General features: G+C 56.4%; 1 protein-coding gene across 4 annotated transcripts in view; it reads left to right on the top strand.

The window, feature by feature from the left end:
* Nucleotides 1-10,516: 10,516 nt before the first annotated feature.
* The window catches only part of FOXP4 (forkhead box P4), a 58,257-nt gene continuing 52,135 nt past the window's right edge, over nucleotides 10,517-16,638 (top strand). For all 4 annotated transcript variants that reach the window (XM_063177945.1, XM_063177946.1, XM_063177947.1 and 1 more), the window contains exon 1: nucleotides 10,517-10,556. The gene's annotated coding sequence lies outside the window, so the exon portion shown is untranslated. The remainder of the gene's footprint in view (nucleotides 10,557-16,638) is intronic.

The raw sequence follows: 16,638 nt of genomic DNA, 5'->3' as shown, positions 1-16,638 counted from the left end.
GGCACAGCCAGCGTGGCCCAGCCTCAATCAGCCCCACCCCAGCTCAACTCTCACACCCAACACCCAGCCAGGAGCCTCGGGAAGGGGCACCGCCAAAACCCCGCATCCATCCCAGCTTTTGGGAGGAGAAAAAGAGCCCAAAAGTCCTTGAGCAGCCATTTCCCAGGAAGATGAACCCGTTTCTCCAGTGAAGAAGGGCAGCCGGCGTCTGGAGCTCGCCCCAGTCCTTCTGACACGCGAAAAACTATCAGTGAACGGGAGGGTTTTTAATGAAAACTGACCCAATTTTGAATGGCACTTCTCCTCCCAGCTCAGGAACAGGCTGTGCCAGAGCTGGAGTGAAATTAGGTCGTTGTTGAACAAAGGTCATGAAAGAACTTGAAAAGCTTTTTGATGGGAAACCCCAGTTTTTTATGGGGTTTTGTGGAAATCCCCTCCCAAATAAAGTTATAAATGGAGTGACAGAACAGCTCAGGGAGCCAACATCCCTGTGTAAAATATCCAAATTTCGCTCTTCCTGAATCCCTGTGTTACCCATCCTGGTAAAAAATCCAAACTTCACCCATCCTAGTAAAAAAAAAAAAATAAATCCAAATTTCACCCTTCCTGAACATGGGGGGAAAACCAGAAAAACCTGGTGAGAACCTGACCATTTTTTCCCTCTACTAAATCCAGGATTGAGATTTGGGGAAATGTCCCAGGAGTGTTACTCATCGTGCTAAAAAAATCCAAATTTCACTCTCCCTGAGTCCCTGGGTTATCCATCCTGGTAAGAAATCCCAATTCACCTTTCCTGAATCCCTGTGTTACCCAACCTGGTAAAAAAATCCAAATTTCACCCTTCCTGAAATCGGGGGAAGAAACAGAAAAACCTGGTGAGAGCCTGATCATTTTCACCATTTTTTCCCCTTATTAAATGCAGGATGGGGATTTGGGGAAATGTCCCAGGACCGTTACCCATTCTGGTAAAAAAATCCAAATTTCACCCTTCCTGAATCCCTGTGTTACCCATCCTGGTAAAAAATCCAAACTTCACCCATCCTAGTAAAAAAAAAAATAAAAAAAAATCCAAATTTCACCCTTCCTGAACATGGGGGGAAAACCAGAAAAACCTGGTGAGAGCCTGACCATTTTCACCATTTTTTTTCCCCTTACTAAATGCAGGATGGGGATTTGGGGAAATGTCCCAGGACCGTTACCCATTCTGGTAAAAAAATCCAAATTTCACCCTTCCTGAATCCCTGTGTTACCCATCCTGGTAAAAAATCCAAACTTCACCCATCCTAGTAAAAAAAAAAAAAAAAAAAAAAAAAAAAAAATCCAAATTTCACCCTTCCTGAACATGGGGGGAAAACCAGAAAAACCTGGTGAGAGCCTGACCATTTTCACCATTTTTTTCCCCTTACTAAATGCAGGATGGGGATTTGGGGAAATGTCCCAGGAGCTTGGAGGGCTGTGCTGTGCCTCTGATTCAACACATGCCAGAATCCAAGGCCTCTTCCAGGAAATGCTCCCTGAGCTTTCCCAATCGCCCTGGGATGAGCAATCCCTGCCCCATTCCAGGGGAAGGGATCCGAGGCAGCTCCTTCCCTGCCAGACTGGGAATCACTGTGCAAATAAATCAATAAAAGGGGAAGTTTTGGGCTTGGGAACGTCCCAGAAGTTTTTATTTAAGGGGAAAGGAGGGTTGAGGTGGCTCCTGTGGCAAGGAGGGTTTGTGGTTTTTCCCCCAAACCTGCTCAGGTGTGGAGGTGTCCAACCAACATGCAAGAGGAGCAGAAACCTAAAAAAATTCTGCCCTTTGATTTGGGGATGGATTCTTGGATAAGGACAGGCCTGATGCAGCAGCTCTGATCCAGGGAATAATTTGATTTTTGAAGGCTCACATGCCTTGCACACACACATATCCCTACAAACACAAATATTCACACTCAGCACCTATTCCCCCTTCACTCTCTAGCAGAAATTTGGGCTGAGAAACTCCTGAGAAACTCCTGCCCTTTGATTTGGGGATGGATTCTCAGATAAGGACAGGCCTGATGCAGCAGCTCTGATCCAGGGAATAATTTGATTTTTGAATGCTCCCGTGCCTTGCACACACACACGTATCCCTACAAACACAAATATTCACACTCAGCACTTATTCCCATTTCACTCTCTAACAGAAATTGGGGCTGATTGTGCCTGGTTTGGGTGGTTGGAGGTGCTGGTGGTCACTTCCCTGCCTGGCTTTGTCATTGCCCAGCGCTGCCCACATTGTCCCCACGCTGCCAGGAGTGGCTCAGAGGGGCCCTGGGCTGGTGCTGGCCCCAGGGACGCTGCAGGGCCCTCAAACCCAGAGCCCCAGAGGGGGAAAAGCAGCACAAGGAGCAGAATTCCAGCCCCAGACAAAGCCCTTGTTGTGTTCCTGCAGAGAGGGGCGGGAGGGCTTCCTGCTGCCCTCCTTCCCTGGCCTGTCCTGACCTCCAGAGCTTCTCCTTCCCTCCTTCCCTGGCCTGTCCTGACCTCCAGAGCTTCTCCAAGCCCTCATTCCTGCCCAAAGTGCAGCAGCTCCTTCCCTCTCCTCTCCTCTCCCGGCCATTAGCATCCTCCCCGTGTAAATGTTAATGAATTGTCATCAGACCAAAGTAATCGCCAGTCAGCAAAACTTAATTTTACCGAAAGACAAAAAGAGGCTTCGCTCTAATTGATGGAAAATTGGTCGTTTCTTGTCAGGTTATTGTTCATTTCCCGCCTGTTAATGGCCAGATCCCTCCAGCCGTGCCCAGCCCCTGAGCAGGAGGAGCCTGCAGGGAACCCGGGGTGAGCAGGGACATTTTGGACATTTTCACTGAGCTTCCAAAGGCAGAGGGAGCAGGACGAGCCCCTGTCCTGCCTGGCAGCTCTGGGGAGACTGATAAGAGACACTGATTGGGCTGATAAGAGACACTGATTACAGTTTTGGGTGCTTTTCTGTTCTAGTCGCCCAAAGGGTTTGGAACTGGAGCAACTTTGAGGTCCCTTCCAAGCCAAACCATGCCCTGGTTTGTGATTCCAAGAGCCAGGCAGAGGAGGAAGGAGCCCCGGTGCAATCCATGGCCTCGCATGGCAGAAACCCCTTTTATATCCCTTTATCACAACGTTCTTGAGTTGGCAATAAAAAGGGATGGAGAATTCTCTTTCCCTTCAAACCCTGGCAGCCCAAAGGGATGAAAACCTTCTTCCCACTATCCCAAGCACCGTTTTTAGGGACACCCTGCTCCCACCTTGCTTGGTGAGTCCCATTCGTGCCCCTGGGCTCCCCTCACCCTGCCCAGGCTGGCTCTACTCAGGCTATTACGGTAATTTGATAAGCCACTTCTTCGTGATATGAATCTTTGCCTTCGTTAAAGGCAGGGAAAAAAAAAAAAAAAAAAAGCCCATTGCATTTTGATGGCTCACAGGGACAGTTCATTAAGCAATCAACTCTTTTAATGAAATATTTCTTTGTTAAAATATTCATTGATCTGCTGGGGTGTGCGTGGAGAAGGGGAAGGAGTGAGTGTCCCGAATGCTTTTCTGTTGAGTCTTCCCAAGGAACAGCAGGACAGGAACTCCCACAGCCACCCTTCCCTCTGGAGAGAGAATTTGGGGTTTTCTGGGTGTTTCTGCCCCTCCTCTGACCCATTTGAGGCAGCACACCCCAGGTCTGAGGGGGGATGCGGGGTAGGCTTTATGGGTGACGTGTGGGGACATTGTGACAGAGGTGGGGGAAAGTTGGGCCAAGAATGAGCAGAAATGAGCAGGGATGAAGTGAGGATTTGGGGTTTTCTGGGTATGAAGATTTGGGTGTTTCTGGGTGTGAAGATTTGGGGGTTTTCTGGGTGTGAAGATTTGGGGTTTTCTGGGTGTGAAGATTTGGGGGTTTTCTGGGTGTGAAGATTTGGGATTTTCTGGGTATGAAGATTTGGGGTTTTCTGGGTGTGAAGATTTGGGGTTTTCTGGGTGTGAAGATTTGGGGGTTTTCTGGGTGTGAAGATTTGGGATTTTCTGGGTGTTTTTTGCCCCTCTTCTGACCCACCTGAGGTGTCACACACCAGGTCTGAGAGGGGATGCAGGGTGGGCTTGGTGACATGTGAGGACATTGTGACAGAGATGGGGGAAGTTGGGCCAAGAATGAGCAGAAATGAGCAAGGGTGAAGTGAGGATTTGGGGTTTTCTGGGTGTGAAGATTTGGGGGTTTCTGGGTGTGAAGATTTGGGATTTTCTGGGTGTGAAGATTTGGGGGTTTCTGGGTGTGAAGATTTGGGGTTTTCTGGGTGTTTCTGCCCCTCCTCTGACCCACCTGAGGTGTCACACACCAGGTCTGAGAGGGGATGCAGGGTGGGCTTGGTTGGTGCCATGTGGGGACATTGTGACACAGATGGGGGGAAGTTGGGCCAAGATTGAGCAGAAATGGGCAAATGTGGAAGTGGCAGAGTGGGAAAAGGGCGTTCCCAAGGGGAGGGACTCCCAGCCAGGTGTGAGGGGACCATGGGACAGCAAAGGACATTTTTCACCCCACAGAGCTGCAGATTCTCCAACCCAACACAGGAGCGAGCAGGAGGGAGCTCAGGGAGCCAGGACGGAGAACATTGGCAGGAGAAGAAAGAGAGGAGGGGAGAAAAAAATTCTATCAGAGGGTGAGAAATGACCAACTGCGGACAAAGCAGCGAACGTGGCCTCCCTCCCTCCTTCCTCCAACTTTACACCATGAGTAATTCCCGACCGGCACCGTGACAGCAGCCACCACGTGTGGGTGAGCATCTCCCGAAGGAGCAGGAGGGGAAAACACGGGGAAAACAGGGAAATGAGTGCTGATCCATAAAGGAACAACTCAGGTAAACCAGGGAGATGGATGCTGCTCCAGGAGGGGAATAAGTCAGGAAAATACAGGAGATGAGTGCTGCTCCACAAAGGAACAACTCAGGAAAATACAGGGAACAACTCAGGCAAACCAGGGAGCTGAGTGCTGCTCCAGGAGGGAAAAACACAGGAAAATACAGGAGCTGAGTGCTGCTCTAGGAGGGAAAACCACAGGAAAATATAGGAGCTGAGTGCTGCTCTAGGAGATAACAAACCAAGGAGAGGAATCCTGCTCTAGGAGGGAACAGCACAGGAAAACACAGGGAACAACTCAGGCAAACCCAGGATCTCAGTGCGGCCCCAGGAGGGAACAGCTCACCCAAACCAGGGAGCTGAATGCTGGAAGCTCTCATCCGGATGAGTAACATTCTTGGAAAAGCTGGGAAATGATAAAAAAAAAGAGAAGAAGTGAGGAAATCCCGCAGGCAAAGCACGGCACGTGCTGGCGGGGACAGGGAGCCTCCTGCCCCGTGTGCCCGGGTGCTGGTGGCACGGCCGGGCTTGGCAGGGCTCAGGGAATTCCATCCTGGCTGGGTCATTGCTGCCTGCAGCTCCTTGCTGCCCTGGGATGGGGCTCTGCGGGCACAGAGGGGCGTTGGGGACTGCCTGGGCACCCCCGAACTGCCCAGACATCCCCGTGCCCCTGTGTGGGGGCAGCACTCCCAGGCTCTGGGGTTTCCCTCCCTCACCCATCCCCTCCAGCTCCACAAAACCTGGCCGAGTCCAGCCCTCAATGGGGGAAACTGAGGCACGGCACAGCCACCAGCCAGGGGCGTGAGGCGGTGAAAGCTCCCTCAAAAGCCACGCTGAGCTCTGAGCTGAGCCCACATTGCTGATGATCTCCTTGCTCCGCGCAGCTCCGGCGCTGTGGGGATCCCCTTGCTCGGGGGGATCCTGCCCGGGGGTGCCGCGGTGCCGCTGGCTGGAGCAGGGGAGCGGTGCCAGCCCCGGACAGGCAGCAGTCTGCGGCTTTCCCGGGCAGCCAGGAGCCTCTCATCGCTTACAGGAACTCCTGCATCATCCCCGGCCCTTGCGCAAGAGCCCGGCGGGGTCCAAGAGCTGCAGAGCCGGATTGCTCCGTGTGCTCGGCTCCTGGAGCCTCCCCTGCCTGCGCCGACCCTCGGGGGGCTCTGTGGGACCCCCCAGCCTCCCCAGCGCTGGGCTGGCCGGGGGTGCAGCCCCCAGAGCCGTGGGGTTCCCAGGGATGGGCTGGTCCTGCTCTCTGCTCTGCTCGGTGCCCTGGAGGGGCTGGGATGGAGCCGGGGATGGAGCCGGGGATGGAGCCTGGGATGGAGCCGGGGATGGATCCTGGGATAGAGCCTGGGATGGAGCCTGGGATGGGCCCTGGGATGGAGCCTGGGATAGACCCGGGGATGGGCCCTGGGATGGAGCCTGGGATGGACCCGGGATGGAGCCTGGGATGGAGCCGGGGATGGAGCCTGGGATGGAGCCTGGGATGGAGCCTGGGATGGACCCTGGGATGGAGCCTGGGATGGAGCCTGGGATGGAGCCTGGGATGGAGCCTGGGATGGAGCCTGGGATGGGCCCAGGGATGGAGCCTGGGATGGAGCCTGGGATGGAGCCGGGGATGGACCCGGGGATGGAGCCTGGGATGGAGCCTGGGATGGGCCCTGGGATGGAGCCGGGGATGGAGCCTGGGATGGAGCCTGGGATGGACCCGGGGATGGAGCCTGGGATGGAGCCTGGGATGGAGCCGGGGATGGAGCCTGGGATGGAGCCTGGGATGGAGCCTGGGATGGACCCGGGGATGGAGCCTGGGATGGAGCCTGGGATAGACCCAGGGATGGAGCCTGGGATGGAGCCTGGGATGGAGCCTGGGATGGAGCCGGGGATGGAGCCTGGGATGGGCCCTGGGATGGAGCCTGGGATGGAGCCTGGGATGGAGCCGGGGATGGAGCCTGGGATGGAGCCTGGGATGGACCCGGGGATGGAGCCTGGGATGGAGCCTGGGATGGATCTGGGGATGGACCCTGGGATAGACCCAGGGATGGAGCCTGGGATGGATCTGGGGATGGAGCCTGGGATGGAGCCTGGGATGGACCTGGGATGGAGCCTGGGATGGACCCGGGATGGAGCCTGGGATGGAGCCGGGGATGGGCCCTGGGATGGAGCCTGGGATGGAGCCGGGGATGGAGCCGGGGATGGAGCCGGGGATGGAGCCTGGGATGGGCCCTGGGATGGAGCCTGGGATGGATCTGGGGATGGAGCCTGGGATGGAGCCGGGGATGGAGCCTGGGATGGAGCCTGGGATGGACCCGGGGATGGAGCCTGGGATGGGCCTTGGGATGCTCAGGAAGGAGAGGAGCAGGCGTGGGGGCATTTCTGGGTATCACGGGATGCTGGGGTGAAAATGGATGCTGTAATTTGGGTGGAAAGTCAGATTTTGCTGCTTATCAGTTGGAATTTCCCCCGTGGAAGGGATGGGGATTTGGAGTTCAGCTGTGTCAATGCATAACCCCCTCCCCAAAACACTGCTTTCTTCCCTCATTCTCTCCATTTTCCCATCCCTAATTATCTTTTTCTTCATATTTCCAGGTGCTTTTTTTCTTTATTTCGCCTTGGAAGCAGGAGAGAGAGAATCCAGGACGGGGCAGGAAGCAGAGGAGTTCAGGGCGACTTGCTCCCATCACCGAACACTGATTTTTCAAGCGAGCACATTCAGAAAGCTCACATTTTGTTTCTGAAGTTGCTCTTCCCACAGAATAAAAAAGAGAAACCAAAGGAGATGTTCTCCACTACCTGTTTGCCAGAAATGCCAGCCCAGGAGCAAACAGGCTTTGGGTTCATCGTGGAGAGAACTTTCCTGGAGGGATGAGGACGCTTCAGGTGAGGTGACTCAGAGCTGCTTTTCCTTAGGTGGGATTCAGGACAAACCCAAATTCACCTTTTCTGTGGAAGATTTCAGCTTTCTGTCAGCCTCCCAGCAAACTGGGATTGTTCCCATTCCGGGCAAGCACAGGATCACCTTCCTTTGGCCGAAAATGTTCAGGTTTGAAAGGTTTTCAAAATCCTGGTTGTGAGATCAGACAGTCCCTGGGGGAGAGAAAGCCCAACTTTGTAAGGAAGAGCTTCCCCCAGCTGGGAGTTCGGGAGAGGATTGCAGATGCTGAGAGCGAGGATGAGCTGGGAAGAGGAGGAAGGTGGAGTTTTCCTGGAAGAGCTGAAGGGCTCCGGGGCTGGGGCTGATCCCTCACCCTGCTCTGACTTTACATCCACACAAAATGTTTCATCCCACAGCTCCAAATCCTCCTGCCTCTGCTGGACCCTCTGGAGCTGACCCAAGCCCGAGGTGAAGAACCAAAGGAAGGTTTTTTTTTCCCCTTCCTTTTTTCCCGGTAGTCTCTCTTTTGGGAGCTCAGCACTGCTGCTCTCCTTCCTGGGAATCTCCTCATCCCTGACATCCCCACTGCTTTCCCAGCAGCCAGGTGATCCCTCAGAGACCAAACCCCAGCAGGGAAGGAGCTGAACCAGCCCTGCCTGACCCTGATCCAGCTGTGTCTCCTCTCTCAGACCCCTCATCCCTGCTCTGCCTCATTTCCAGGCTGCCACAAAGAGGGATTTGGGGCCAGGCTGGATTCACAGGCTGCCCACGTGCAGCTCCTTCCCCCTCTGATGATGTTTGATGTCTTCAAAAGGGAAAAGAGGGCAGGCACAGCCTGGACCAGGCTTATCACTCAGAGCTGGTTTTTCACCCAGAAAAGTGCCACTTTGGGGTGGAATAAAAGCGGGCATTGTGTTTGTCGTGCACTGATGGGTGGGGGCAGAAATCACAAAGATCTCAGAGCTTCCAGCACTCCCAGGGTTTGGAGAGTGTCAGGAGGGATCTGGGCCGGACTGGGGGGTTGAAGATGCTGCATTCCCATCTGGGGACCCCCTAAGATGGGGTGGGGTGTCCCACAGCTCTGAGCCCTGAGCACGGAGGGGATTGAACCACCAAGGCTTGGTCCAAGGGCTGCATCTGCCCTGCCATGCTGGGAGAGCTGGGGATGCTCAGCCTGGACGAGTGAAGGTTCCTCAGGCCTGAAGGTGCTCCAGGAGAGCTGGAAAGGGATTTGGACAAGGCCTGGAGTGAAGGAAGTGGCTGCTCCATCCCTGGGAGTGCTCAAGGCCAGGCTGGATGGAGCTGGAGCGGGATGGGATGGGATGGGATGGGATGGGATGGGATGGGATGGGATGGGATGGGATGGGATGGGATGGGAAGGAATGGGATGGGAGGCAGATCCAGGGATATTTCCTAGGGCCATCAGAATGTTGTTGTAGAAAACCAGCTTTCCCATCTCACAGAAATTCCCGAACTTTTCATTCAATAATAGATTATTAAAAAAACAAAACAAAACAAAACCAAACCAACCATAAACAGTCTTACTGTAAAAAATTAAATTATAGGGGGAAGAAAAATCCAGGTGGGTCGAAATGCTTTTCATTCCAATTTCACCTCTTAAAATGGAAATTTCAAAAGAGCCACTTTTGAATGTTAAAAAAGGGAACAGAGTGGCCGCTCTTTGGTGCCATCAGGATGTCAGTGGCTTTGGAAAACCTCTGCCTGTGGGAGTGGGATCATCCATCCCCAGTGTGCAGGTGCCTGGGGCAGGTGGGAATTCAGCCCCGAACTGAGGCAGCGGCGAGGCTGGGACGCTGATCCCTGCCCTGCTCCGGCTGTGTCACCCTGAGCCGCGTCCCCAGCGCTGGGAGAGGGTTTGGGAGCAGCACCCGCCTGCTGGGTTGGGTCTCGGAGTTTTGGGGCCTCTCTGCAGATGATTGGGTGCAATAACGGGGTGCTGGTTTGGGTGCTGCCCCCTGACACAGCTCTGTTCCCCCAGGGGCTCTGCGGATTCTGTCCCTGCTGTGGGATGGGATGTTGGGGTGTCACGGGGGTGTCACGGGGGTGTCACAGGCCGGATTTGGAGGTGTTGGGGTCACCAGCTCAGCCTCTCGCTGTTCCCACCTAAAAATGGGGCTCAGCGCCCCTGTCCTGCCTCTGCCCCGCGCGTTGAACTCGGCGTTCCGAGCGCCCTTTCCCCACCCGGAGCGCCCCTGTGCGTGTCCCCAGTCCCCCCGTGCCTCAGTTTCCCCGCCGCTCCCCGCCTTTTCCCCAACCCCACAGCTTCGCTGCGCGCCGGGGACCGACCGCGGCAGAAACCAATTAGCGCAGGCATTAATGAGCAAAACGCGGGGGGGCCCAAAGAACGCCGGGCTGGGGGGGGGGGGGAAGGGAGGAGGGTGTGCACCAACCAGCGAGGGGAGACCCCCCCCAAAAACCCAAAAAAACCAAAACAACTCCGGGCGAGCGAGCGGGGGGCGCGGGGGGGATGCTCGGGCGGGGAAAGCGGCTGCACCTGCTTTAGAGGAACTATGGTAGGGCGGCCGGCGCCCGCCCCGCGCCGCCGCCGCGCCCGCGCCGCCGCCGCGCCGAGCCGGACCTGAGAGCGCGGCCACGGCCCGGCCGGCCCCGGCTGCCCGCGCCCAGCCCCGCTCGGAGCTCCGCGGCACGGAGCCCCCCGGCCCGGCCATGCCGCGCCGCCCCTGAGCCCCGGCCCCGCCGCGCCCGCCCCGTCCAAGTTTGGGGAAGGTGCCGGTGCGGGGAGGGCAGCGCTGGGCTGGCGGGGGAGGCAGCAGCGGCGGCGGCGGCGCGGCTCATGCCCGCCCCGGAGCCCGGCGAGCGGCGCGACCAGGTGGGTGCGAGCGGCGCGGGGTCCCGTCCCGTCCCGTCCCATCCCATCCCGTCTGTGGGTGTCCCCCCGGGGTGCGACCCCCCGGCAGGTGCGGGGGGCTCGGGCTGTGGTGTGCCCCCTCCCCGGTGTCCCCTCGCTGCCCCCCGGGCGGGCCGTGCCCCGCGCTCGGCCGCGCCGCGCTCGGAAGTTTTGTTGCGGCGCCCGGACAAAGGGAGCGGGGCCGGCGCCGGGGGAGCCGGGGCTCGGCGGGCGCTGAGCGTTCCCCGGGGGGGTCCCGGTGCTCTCCGAGCGGCGCGGGGGTCCCGGTGCGTGCGGGGGTCCCGGTGCGTGCGGGGCTGCCCCGCTCCGGGCGGGCGCGGGGGTCGCCGCCGCCCCCGAGGCGTTTTGGGCGGCCGGTAACCGGGAGGGGAAGGGGGGGGGGTCGCAGCCCCCTCGGTAAGGAGGGGTCGGGCCCCGGGAAAGTTGCGCTGCCGCCGGCACAGCCGCGCTGCCGGTGCCGGATCCGGACCCGCCTCCGCTTCGGGGGTCCCGCACCCCCCGAGGGGGCAGCGCTCCGGGGTAGCGGGGGGGGCCCGGCCGCCCCTGCCCTGCAGCCGCCCCAGCGCTGCTCCCTTTGTTGGTGCTTCCCATTTCCTCCCCATCTCTTCCTTTCTCTCCGGCAGTTCTGGTTGAATTCCGGCTGCTGGAGGGGCTCCGGTGGGTTTTTCCCCCCCTTTTTTTTTTCCCCCCCTCCTCCATCACTTTTTAACTCAGCCTCGACCCGCCGCCGCTTGGGCCCGGGGGTGGTGTGATTCCCTCCTCGGAGAGAAATCCGTAAGTCTGCCCCAAGTTTTGCAATTCCTGCGAGAAGCAGCAGCCGCCGCCGTCCCCGACAACCTGCAGCCTGCCCGGCCGTCGCTCCCGCAGCGCCCTGGGAAAAAATCCAGCGTCCAAACCCTAACCCAGAGCGCAAGGTGAGGGAGAGGAGGACGAGGCACGGCTTCGGATGGAGCTGGAGAATATTCCCGAGAAAGCCCCGCAGGTTTGGATTCCGGAGGGGCTGACGGCAGCCGCCTGCCCCGCGGCTCACCCGCGCCTGCCTTTCGCCCGCTTGTAAAGTTTGCGGGGGTTCCGTGCGCCTTTGTTTGGACGGGGAGAGAGGCTGGGGAGGCTTTTCCAAGGATTTTGGGGGGGGTCTCTTTAACCGGGACGCGATGCCCGGTGCCGCGGGGGCTCAGCGGGGACGCTGCCGGTGATACCGGCAGCGATAACGTGCTCGGGAAGAGTTTTTATTACGGAGCATCGTCTTCTGGGAGTTCCGAAATTCCCGGGCAGGCAGCGTGTGCTGGCTCACCAGGAGCCCTGGATCAGCCTCCGGCAACATCCCCTTCCCAGCGCGGTGTCCGCCGTCGTTGCGATGCTCTCCCGGCGCTGGCAAAGTTCAGGGATTTTCTATTCTCCCCCGCTCCTCCGTGGGATAAACAAACGCGCCTCTGTCTGCTCTGCCCTCTCCCCCTCTCCGGGAGGAAAGGGCACTTCGGGAAGTGCCGAGGGTGGCTCTGGATGTTTCTTTGGGTGTAGGAAATCTGGTTTGAGTTGGCAGGCGCGTTCGGAGGTGTGGATGGGAGAGAACAAGTGGAGCGTAATTGGGTTTTCTTTTTCCGCTCGGGAGCGATGCTGGTTTCTCTTTCCCCGTTTAAAACGCTAACATGCCAAGGGCCGTGTGTTTCCCCCTCTCTCCCTCCTGTGCACTTTTTAATACAAATGAAAAATGTGCAGAGGAGAAAGTGGGAATAATTCACCAACCCCACTTTGCCGGGAGTCGTGGCTGGGAAGTGCCCGCTCGGAAAACTTGCGCTGAGATTATTATTTTTTTCTTTCCTGCTGCTCTTAATGTAGTCCTGGAGGAATTCATGTCCGAATTCCTGCCTGGGATCTCTCCTCAGCTTCAGGCAGCTCTTCCCTCCCCATCACTTGATACCCCAAGATTTTCCTTTTCCCACCCTCCACCCCAACTTCCATCGGATTGAGACCTCACTTCTCCGCGAGCGTCGTAAAGCTGCGGGGCAGACAATAAAATTGTTATTAGTTTCTGTATTAAAAGGTTGGGTTGTTTTTAACCCAAACCAGAAGGAGGATTTACTTTTACAAATTTCTGCTGGTGCGTTAAAAATTTACACGGGGAATACGTTCCGTGGAGAGCAGGGATTTGATGTTAAATCAACCCAACATGTGTCTCAGGCAGGCGGCGTGACCCGGTCCCGAGTGTCGGCAGGGATGTGTTCCCTTTCATGCCTCCCCATATCCTCGATTAAAACACAGCAAAGTCTCAGGGTTTTCCAGAATCTTAACTCTAAATTAAGGATTTTAAATTTTTTTTTTAATTGCCGCCCCACCTTAAAGTCTATCAGAAATAAATCTAACAAGCTCCAGGAGCGGGTGGGTGGAGGAAATAATCAGGTTTGGAAAAATTACTCTGCTCTCCCCCTTTTTATTTCATTTTTTTCCTCTTTCAGATTGCTTAAATCAAACTGGAAAAGGGGAAAATGTGGGGGAGAAGGGGCAGAATTCCCCGTGCCAAACCAGGGAGCTTTGTCAGGGCTGTGGAGCCCTGGGAGGCTCCGGCTTCTCCTGCCCTTTGTGGTGTGGGATTGGGGGCAGTGGAGAAGATCCCGGAGCCCTCTGCTCCCAGCATCTCCCAGAAATAACGCTGGGAACTGCTGCTTTGAGCTGCTCCCCGTTTGTTTTCATGTATAATTTTAATTTATTATTTGCTAGGAGTGGTTTTTTTTTTTGTGGATCTCCCCCATCCCAAAGCCCCTTTTTAACGGGATTCTCACTGTGGGGATGGGGTGCGTCCATTCCCGGCCGGATCAAGCATCGCGGGCAGGTAAAATATAAAATCCAAAGTGGCACCAAAGTTGGATTTGGTGGGGGGAAAAGTGCAGAAGAAGGGGATCAGTGTGGAAAATGCCCCCCTCCATCCCCTGCACCCCGGGATGTGTCGCCCAGCGGGGTCAGGGAAGGAGGAGGTGAGGGGGGAAAGGCTGAGCAAACGGAGCGAGGTGGAATAAAACGGATTAAAGTTGCTGCTGGGGGAGGTGGGGAAGGGGCTGGAGAAACAGATAATATCCAGAATATCTCTAAAATCCGTATCCAGCCCCGCTGTCCTGCCTGGAAACCAAGCAGCTGCAGGTTTTGCATCCCATTTGGAAAGGGAAGAGCAGGGAGCGTTTGGAAAAAAACAACAACAACAACAACAACAAAAAAAAAAAAAAATCAGTGCGATGTATAAAACCAAGTGACACTAAAATATCTCCTCGGGCCCTCGGCCTTTCTCTCCTAATAACCCGGCAGGAATGCGAGTGCACTCAGTTGTGAAGTTGCTGCCCGGAGAGCCCGGCAGCTTTTCTTTTCCGCCGCTGGCTCGGGGGATGCTTTGAGTCTGCTGATGTTTGTGTCTCGCTGTGGGGCTGGGGAGGGGCCGGGGGGCTTTGCCTTTCAGCGTTTTCTCTCCTTTGATATTTTTTTTTTTTTCACCCCCCCTTCCATCCTTTTTTTCTCCTTTCTTGTCGGTCCGGCGGGGAGCGGGGCCGGAGGGGGAGAGTTGTGGGGCTGGGATTGCCTTTGTGGCAGCAAGGTGGGGGGCAACGGGAGCAGGCTCATTCTTCCCACCGGGGAAAGGCGGGAGGAGAAGCCTGGAGGTCCCTGGGTTTGTAACTCATGCACATTTATGGCTCCTTGCCTTCCCCCTCGCTGTGGGCTTTGGGAGCATGAAGGATTTGGGGAAATTCGCTTATTTCGGGAAGGGCTGTGATGGGTTTATTTCCCCTTCATCGCCGTGGGTTTGAAGCCCAGCAGAGCGCTGGGATGGGGCTGGCAAGGTGGGTTTGGGGTCTCCAGGGGTTGTTCCCCATTTCTGGGTGTGGGGAGGGATCCCACCTCCTCCTCCAGTGCCACCCTTGGTTTTGCTCTGCTCCCAAAATCACCCCGCTGCTGCCTCGGTGTCACCTGCCACTTCTGCAAGTGGGAACTTGAAATTTCCTGTCCCTTCCTCTGTGTTTCTGTCCCTTCCTCTGTGTTTCTGTCCCTTCCTCTGTGTTTCTATCCCTTCCTCTCTGCTTTGCAGCTCCCGCAGCTCAGACAGGGAGATTCTGCAGCGTGGGGAGCTCAGTCCTGCTGCTCCGTGGGCATCTCCCCACACAGGGGAGAGCCCTGGTAGCACGAGAGGGAAGGAAAAAGAGAGAAAATAAAACCGCTCCGAGCCTGGAATTTCCATGGGTTTGCCTTGGAAGGTGTAAAAATCCTCGGTGAGCCACTCGTGGATGCACCTGATTGAAACTCGGGGAGCAGCTGGCTCTGAAACAAGCCCAGGGGCTGGGATGTGGCCCTGCACGGAGCTGGTGACCCTTGGGGTGTCCCCAGAGCCCCCCGAGTGGCCGTGGGGCTGTGACCAGCAGCGCTGGCACCTGGGCCAGCTCAGGGCAAGGACTTGCACCCATTTCACCCATTTCATCTCTTACAAAACCTCCTTGTGCTGCACCTTTTCAAGTCAAACAGAACTTGTAGATCAAGATGGGGCCGGGCACAGCTTGAAAAACTTCCTAATCTTTTTTCTTCTTTTTTTTTTTTTTTTTTTTTTTTCTCTTTCCTCCCCCCCCCTCTCCAAGTGTTTGGGAGATGAAATCCAGCCAAGACGCCGCTCGAGGGTTTGTTTTTGTTTTCTACAAACTTTTCCTAATTTAAACGGCTCTTGGCACGGCTCAGCACGAAATGTGTTGTGGTGATCCGGCCGCCCGTGACAAAAACGTGCTTGGAAGTGGAATGGCATCAGGGAAAAGGGAGAGGCAGGAGAATCAGAGGAGGCAAGGAGGGATCCAAAGCCATGATTTATTTTGTGGGGATCGTGCTGGAGCTGCAGGGAAGTCATTGAGGGATCCCTGCGCCATGGGCACGGGGTTGGCACCGGGATGCGCAGGGAAAGGAGCCCGGCGTGAGTCTGGATCCTTTCTCCGGGGGTTTATTTGCTTTTTAAGGAGAAGCCAGGCTGTGTTTGCAGCCCGTCGTGCCCAGGTCTCTCTGGGGTGGAGCGTTGTGGCGTTGCCAGCCCCGGTGACACTTGCCAGCGGCTCCGTGCCCTGGCAGGTTGGCAGCAGCTGTTGGCAGCGCGTTCCTGGGGAAGCTGTGCCTCCTCCTGCATTGTGGAGCCAGGCTGGCAGCAAAACCAGGGGTTTTTCACCTGGGAGGATGAAGGAGCAGAGGGTGGATGTGGAGGAAATCTCGCCTTGCTCCGCTCAGGGCTCCGCGCTGGGTTTGTCGGAGGGAGAAGTCGGGGTGATAAAATGGTTTGGTGGAAGATTCCTTTAAAAACTGTGGGAAAGTGCACAAAATAATTTAAGGGGATAGAGGAGGAAAAAAAATCCCACGGGGTGGGGGTGGTTTGGAGGTGATTTGGACGTGGATTTTTCTGCCTCATTGGGAAAACTCCTCCGGAGCTGCAATGGGCAGATGGGGCTGGGGAGCACCGGGACGGCCCCGGCTGGAGCAGGAGGAGGAGGAGGAGGAAAGGGAAGAGGAGGAAGGCCCAGGGGGATGGGTTTGTGCTCGGGGTGCTGTCAGGGTGTGTTGGGCAGCTCGGGGAGATGCTGCTCCTGTTGTTCCCACATGGAGCCATGGCCAGGAGGAGCTGCTCACCCGGAGCAGGGGCTCAGGATCGACTCCTTGGAGCAGCCCTTGGCCAGAGCTGGGCTCATCCACGGGGATTTCACTGCTCCAGGGCTGATAAAGGCACAAAATCAGTGCCATTCCAGGTTCCTGGCTGAGCATCCCAGTGCCAGCTTCTCCCGGGATCTGTCAGCTCTGATCCCAAACCCTTCCCTCGCTTTCTCCGAGCCCTGCTTTATTCCACAACCTGTAGATTTTAGGTGAGTGATTTTCTCTCTGCTGTTTGTTGTGAGTCTGAGAGCTGCATGTGGATGGGACCACCATGGATTGGGAAAAGATGCCTTGGGAAAGAAGAGGGAAGAGTGGAGGAGGGCTGGAGGTTGGAGGCTTAATGCAGAATACAAGGCCAGGGTTGTGCTGTGGAGCCAGGGATGAGCTG

The sequence above is a fragment of the Melospiza melodia genome, chromosome 28 (assembly GCF_035770615.1).
Source record: "Melospiza melodia melodia isolate bMelMel2 chromosome 28, bMelMel2.pri, whole genome shotgun sequence".
Taxonomy (NCBI): Eukaryota; Metazoa; Chordata; class Aves; order Passeriformes; family Passerellidae; genus Melospiza; species Melospiza melodia.
This window is presented reverse-complemented; position numbering and strand designations above follow the sequence as displayed.